The following is a 6,864-nucleotide window of genomic DNA, read 5'->3' on the forward strand; positions in this document are numbered from 1 at the left end:
AATCCTTGAGCATAATGCGATCGAGGGTAATGATCCTTGGGATTTAGAGTTTCCTAATGAGAATTTGGGGGTAATAGAGGTCCAAGAATGGAAGTTTTACTTCAATGGAGCAGTGAATGCAAAAGGTGCAGGATTAGGCATAGTTTTTATCACACCAAAAGAGGATATGCTACTGATGGCTAAGAGATTGGATTTTAAGTTTACAAAATCATGGTTGAGTATGAAGCATGTATGTACCAGCTTGAAACATCTATAACGGCAAGAGCGAGATAATTGATGGTCTACGGGGACTACATGTTGGTTATTCAACAAGCTGCGAAAGAATAGGAGGTAAAAGAAGAGAGGTTGAAACCGTATGTCAATTACCTCAAGACTCTCGTATACAACTTTTCTAAGTGTTCATTTATCCATTTACCAAGAAGCAAGAGCCTAATGGCAGATTCATTGGCTACTTTGTCATCAATATGGGACAACCATGCTCAACTTCCAATGAAACCCAAAAGAGATTATGGACATCTAGATGGATCTAGAAGAGAAGCCCTGGTTTTAGGATTTGAGTATAGAAAATAGAGAATATCAAAAAGAGGTAACTACAAGGGAAAAGTACAAACTTTGGATATTATTGTGGTGTTAATCAACTGTGTTGATCCATTGTATCTTGGAAAACAGACGTCATATCATCCTCAAACACCAATATTGAGGGGTGAATCTATTTTAAGGAGATTGTGTGATACACAAGCCTCGAATTTCTTATGTCCTAATTTCTCTTCACTGTTGTCTTGATCTCGTTATGTTGGTGTGACAAAATGTATGCTTTGGTGTCTCTATTTGAATTTAGAAATTCTCAGATTATTGGGGTCCTATTTTCTTATATTTGTGTATGATTTTATTACTTTATTGTCCATATATTTATATATTTATGTCTTTATAATCTTGGTAATTGTTATTTGTTTTTGAGTTTTAATTCTAGCATCTGCTTATGTTGTATATATTATTACTAACAATCTTACAATAGATTCTTTAGATAAATTGCTAGAAAAGGATGAGCTAAGGACCCTATTCTTATTTTCTTATTAGAAATTATACTGTAAATATATATTTTAGTTATATATTTTAATTTGTAATATATTTAGGATCTATATTTGGTGATCCTAAATTTATTATTCATTTTCAGAGATGGGAAATACTTCTAAGTCAAGTGCTATGATTGAGGTTGCTGGAACTCAAGTATTTTTCTGTGATGTTCCTATTTCAGTTCCTTTGAATCATGGAGAGAAACCAGAGAAATTCAACGGGCTGAACTTTAAGAGGTGGCAACAAAAGATGTTGTTCTACTTTACTACCTTGAATCTTGTTAGATTCTTAACTGAGGATCCTCCAACCCTCAATAATGATAAACAAGATGTTCAAATGAAAATGACAGTTGATGCTTGGCATCATTCTGATTTTCTTTGCAAAAATTATATGATGAATGGCTTGACCGATTCTTTATACAATGTTTATAGTACAATGAAAACAGCCAAAGAACTATGGGAATACTTGGACTAAAAATATAAGTTAGAAGATGCTGGTGCCAAAAAGTTTATTATGGGTTGTTTTCTTGACTATAAAATGGTAGGTTCTAAAATTGTGGTTAGTCACGTACAAGAGCTCCAAATGATACTATATGAGATTCATACTGAAGGGATAAATTTAAGTGAAACCTTCCAAGTGGCAGCTATGATTGAGAAGCTACCTCCATGGGAGGATTTCAAGCACTACTTGAAACATAAGAGAAAGGAGATGCACGTTGAAAAGTTATTTGTTAGACTTCGTATTGAGGAGGACAATAGAAACTCTAAAAAAGAGGGTTTAAATCCTTTTGTGGCTAAGGAAAATGTAGTAGAGCACGGACAAATTTCCAATTCCAAGAAACAAAAGGTTGTCTTAAAGGCAAAAGGAGCAATCTCTAAGAAGAGGTTTCAAGGAAAATGTTACAATTGCAACAAAGTGGGACATAAGTCCTCTGATTGCAAGTTGCCTAAGAGGAAAAGTATTAAACATAAGACTAATATGGTTTATAACATCATTCAAGACGTATCTGACATAAGCCTATGTGTTGTAGTGTCTAAAGTGAACTTGGTAGGATTCAACCCAAAGGATAGGTGGATTGACACTAGTGCTACAAGGCACATGTGCTCAGACAAAGGCTTATTCTCCTCCTTCAACCTTATTGAAAATGGAGAAAAATTATTCATGGGTAACTCTGCTAAGGAGAAGGCAAAGTCGTGTTAAAAATGACCTCTAGAAAGGAGCTGACAATGAACAATGTGCTATATTTCTCAAAAATTCGTAACAACATAGTGTCTGGTTCGCTGCTGAATAAGCATGGATTCTACATAGTGTTTGAGTTAGACAAGGTTATTTTGTCTAAAAGTGGCATGTATGTTGGAACGATTTAAGTATATGAAGGGCTTTTTATACTCAATGTAATGGTTGTTAAGTGTAATGAAATAAATATTTCTTTTGCTTATCTACTTGAGTCTTCCAATTTATAGTATGGTAGACTTGGATATGTTAATTATGATACCTTATATAGGTTAATTAACTTGGCTCACATACCCACTTTCCAAATTAATTCCAAATATAAGTGTGAGACTTATATTGAGGCAAAACTAACAAGGTCATCTTTCCAAGCAATTAAAAGAAACAATAAACCCCTTGATTTAATCCATAATGATGTGTGTGATTTAAAGTTAGTACAAATAAAGGGTGTCATAAGTACTTTACCACCTTTATGGATGATTGTACTAAATATTGCTATGTATATTTGCTAAAAAACAAGAATGAAGCTATAGAGAAATTTGCTCTTTATAATAAAGAAGTTGAAAAGCAACTTAATAAGAGAATTAAGGTGTTGAGAAGTGATCAAGGAGGTGAATATGAAATTCCATTTGGTGAGTTTTGTGCACAACATGAAATTATTCATGAAGTCACTGCACCTTACTCACCCAAGTCAAATGGTGTAGCTGAGAGGAAACATCGTACCTTAAAAGAAATGATGAATGCAATGTTAATAAGTTATAGGTTACCTCAGAACATATAGAGGGAAGCCATTTTGTCGGCTAATTACATTTTAAATAAGGTACCCTGAAAGAAAGAGGATAAGACCACTTATGATTTGTCGAAAGAAAGAAATCCTTTCTATATATACTTACGAGAATGGGGGTGTCTTGCAAAGGTAGTAGTGCCTGCACTAAAGAAGGTGAAGATAGCCCAAAAACTATTGATTGCATCTTCATAGGATATGCACATAACAGTAATGCTTATTGATTTCTTGTGTATGACTCTAAAATCCCAAACATACATAAAAACACGATAATGGAATTAAGGAATGCATCATTCTTTGAACATGTATTTCCATGTTTGTCCAAAAAAGGACCAAGTGTGTCAAGGAAAGACCAAATTTGTCCAAACGAACACATAAGGCTATATATGAAAATAGTCAAAACCATTGATAAGTTGAGGATGAGTTGAGACGAAGTAAAAGAGTTAGAACATAAAAATATTTTAGTCAAATTTTATAACTTATTTGTTAGAAGTAGAACCTCAATTTTATAACGAGGTTGTGAACTCTTCAGAAGGCCCTTTATGGAAAAAGGTTATTAAGAGTGAAGTTGAATCCATTATGCAAAACTATACTTGGGAACTAGTGGATCTTCCACCATGAAGTAAACCTTTGGAATCCAAGTGGATTTTCAAAAGAAAAATGAAAGCAGATGGGTCAACTGATAAACATAAGGCTGGGCTTGTAATTAAAGATTACAGACAAAAGGAAGGCCTACATATTCTCTTGTAACGAGAATAAATTCGATTAGGATGGTGCTTGCAGTCGCAGCCTTATAAAATATTAAAGTACATCAAATGGATGTGAAAACTACCTTTCTTAATGGAGATTTAGATAAAGAAATTTACATGGAACAGAGGGTTTTATTATCCTTGGATAAGAAAAGAAAGTATGCAGATTAGTAAAGTCCTTGTATGGCTTAAAGAAAGCACCAAAATAATAGGGGTAAATTATATTAGCAGTTACCAAACTTTACACTTTGTAACAAAATTGTACCAAACCTTTGACTCATAATTAAATGGTTACTGAACTTTAATTTTAATAACATTGGTGAATTTTTCTGTCATACTTAGAGAGTAAATTACATGGATGATCATCAAACTTTGCTATTTGTAACAAAAAGATATCAAACCTTTGATTTATTACCAAAAGGTATTGCCAAGTATCTTTTAAAATTAAAATTTTAGTACCTTTTTGTTATAAAGTGGAAAGTTCAGTGATCACTCATATAATTTATCTTCACACTCGCTGAAAAAACTCCTTGGTTTTATTAAAATTAATATTCAATAACCATTTAGTTGTAAATTAAAGGTTTGGTGCCTTTTTGTTACAAAGTACAAAATTTGGTGACCGCCAATGTAATTTACCCTAACAATGGCATGAAAAGTTTGATAGTGCTATGTTGGTAGCTAGTTTCAAAATTAATGAATGTCATAAGTGTGTGTTTATCACAAGGATACACCAAATAGCTATGTTATTTTATGTCTTTATGTTGATGATATGCTCATTATTGGCAGTGATGATAAGATGATCAAATTTACCAAGGACATGTTATGTGACAGCCTGGCCTAGAGAAGCAGTTCGACGAGGTCGGAAAGTGGACGCCGGGGCAAAGATAGGATCCCTGGACAAGGATGGCTTCTGGCAGGCTTCTAGGATGGCAGCACTCTGAGATAGGGGATACATGAATGAATCGAATTGCACATCGAAATGGGGCGGAGAATTTTTTATAACATATATATAAAGAGTTAGAACTAATCACATAAGGTGCCTTTTGGTTGTTTGGCTATGAAATTATAAGAACTCCAAAGTTAAACGTGCTTGGTTCAGAGAAATTCCAGGATGGATGACCTCCTAGAAAGTTCTCGAACTTGCCAAAGGTATAAAACCGTAAGGCTAGTAGAGGCCAAAGCGGACAATATCTCATGTAATATGGTTCCAGATTGTTACAAATGGTATCAGAGCAAGACTCCTCTAGTAGATGTGTGGTTCGAGGACAAACCAAGTGAAAGCTGGTGGGCATGTGACAGTCTAGCCTAGAGAAGCAGTCCGACGAGGGTGGAAAGTGAATGCCGGGGCAAAGATAGGATGCCTAGACAAGGAGCGGCTTCTAGCAGGCTTCTAGGATGGCAGCACTCTAAGGTACGGGAGTACATGAATGAATTGAATTACACATCGAAATGAGATGGGAAGTGGTTGATAACATATATATAAAGAGTTAGAACTAATCATACGAGGCGCCTTTTGGTTGTTTGGCTATGGCATTATAGGAACTCCAAAGCTAAACGTGCTTGGTTCAAAGAAATTCTAAGATGGGTGACCTCTTGGGAAGTTCTCGAACCAGCCAAAGGGACAAAACCGTAAGGCCAGTGGGGACTAAAGCGAACAATATCTCATGTGATCTAGTTCCAAATCGTTACAAATGGTATCAGTGCAGGACCCCTCTAGTAGATGTGTAGTTCGAGGACAAACTAGGTGAAAGCTGGTGGGCATGTGACAGCCTGGCCTAGAGAAACGGTCTGATGAGGGCAGGAAGTGAACACCGGGGCAAAGATATGATGCTTGGACAAGGAGCGGCTTCTAGCAAGCTTCTAGGATGGCAGCACTCTAAGGTACGGGGTACATGATTGAATCGAATTGCACATCAAAATGGGTGGGGAATGGTTGATAATATATATGTAAAGAGTTAGAATTAATCACATGAGGCGTCTTTTGGTTATTTGGCTGTGGAGTTATAGAAACTCCAAAGTTAAACGTGCTTGGTTCAGAGAAATTCTAGGATGGGTAGCCTCTTGGAAACTTCTCGAACCCGCCAAAGGGACGAGTTGTTACATGTTAAATTCAAGATTTGACATAAAATATATGGGTCTTACAGATGTTATTTTGGGAATAAATATATTAAGCCAATCACATTATATGGATAAGATTCTAGAAAATTTTAGCAAGGATGATTTTGGTATGGCTAGAACATCGATAGACTTAAGTATACATTTCTCTAAGAACAAAAGTGAGACTATTGCTCAAGTGTAGTATGCTATAGTGATTGGAAGCTTGAGTACCTAATGAATTGTACAATACCAGACATTGCTCATGCAGTAAGTAAATTGAGTAGATATATAAGCCATGACTTCATCAATGGAAAGGAATTATAAGAGCACTTAGGTACTTGAGGTATACTTGTAATTATGGGATGCATTATATAAGATATCTTAGAGTTTTAGAAGGATATAGTGATGCAAATTGGATATCCGAAATGAAAGACTCAAAATCTACTAGTGAATATATGTTCACTTTGTAGGAGAAGTTGTATCATGAAAATCCTCTAAACAAATAATTATAGCTAGATTCACTATGGATTCTGAGTTCATTGCTCTAGACAAATGTGGTGAAGAGGTTGAATGGTTACACCATTTCATAGAGGACATTCCCAGGTGGACTAATCTTGTCCCACCAATTTGTTTTCATTGTGATAGTCAATCTGCAATTGGAAGTGCACAAAGCAATATGTATAATGGTGAGTCTAGACATATACCTCGCAAACATAATACCATTAGGCAATTACTCTCAACTGGAGTTATCACTATTTATTATGTAAAATCAAAGGATTGAATAGAGAGTTAGTTGATAAATCATCAAGGGGAATAGGAATAAAGCCCATGCAAGAAGATGTTATTGCAATGGAAACCCAACCTAGTTGACTAGAGATCCCAAGATCTAAGTTCAAAGGAAAAAATAAGTTGTAAGGACATGGTTAGATA

This window comes from Ricinus communis, chromosome 6 (genome assembly GCF_019578655.1).
Source record: "Ricinus communis isolate WT05 ecotype wild-type chromosome 6, ASM1957865v1, whole genome shotgun sequence".
Lineage (NCBI taxonomy): Eukaryota > Viridiplantae > Streptophyta > Magnoliopsida > Malpighiales > Euphorbiaceae > Ricinus > Ricinus communis.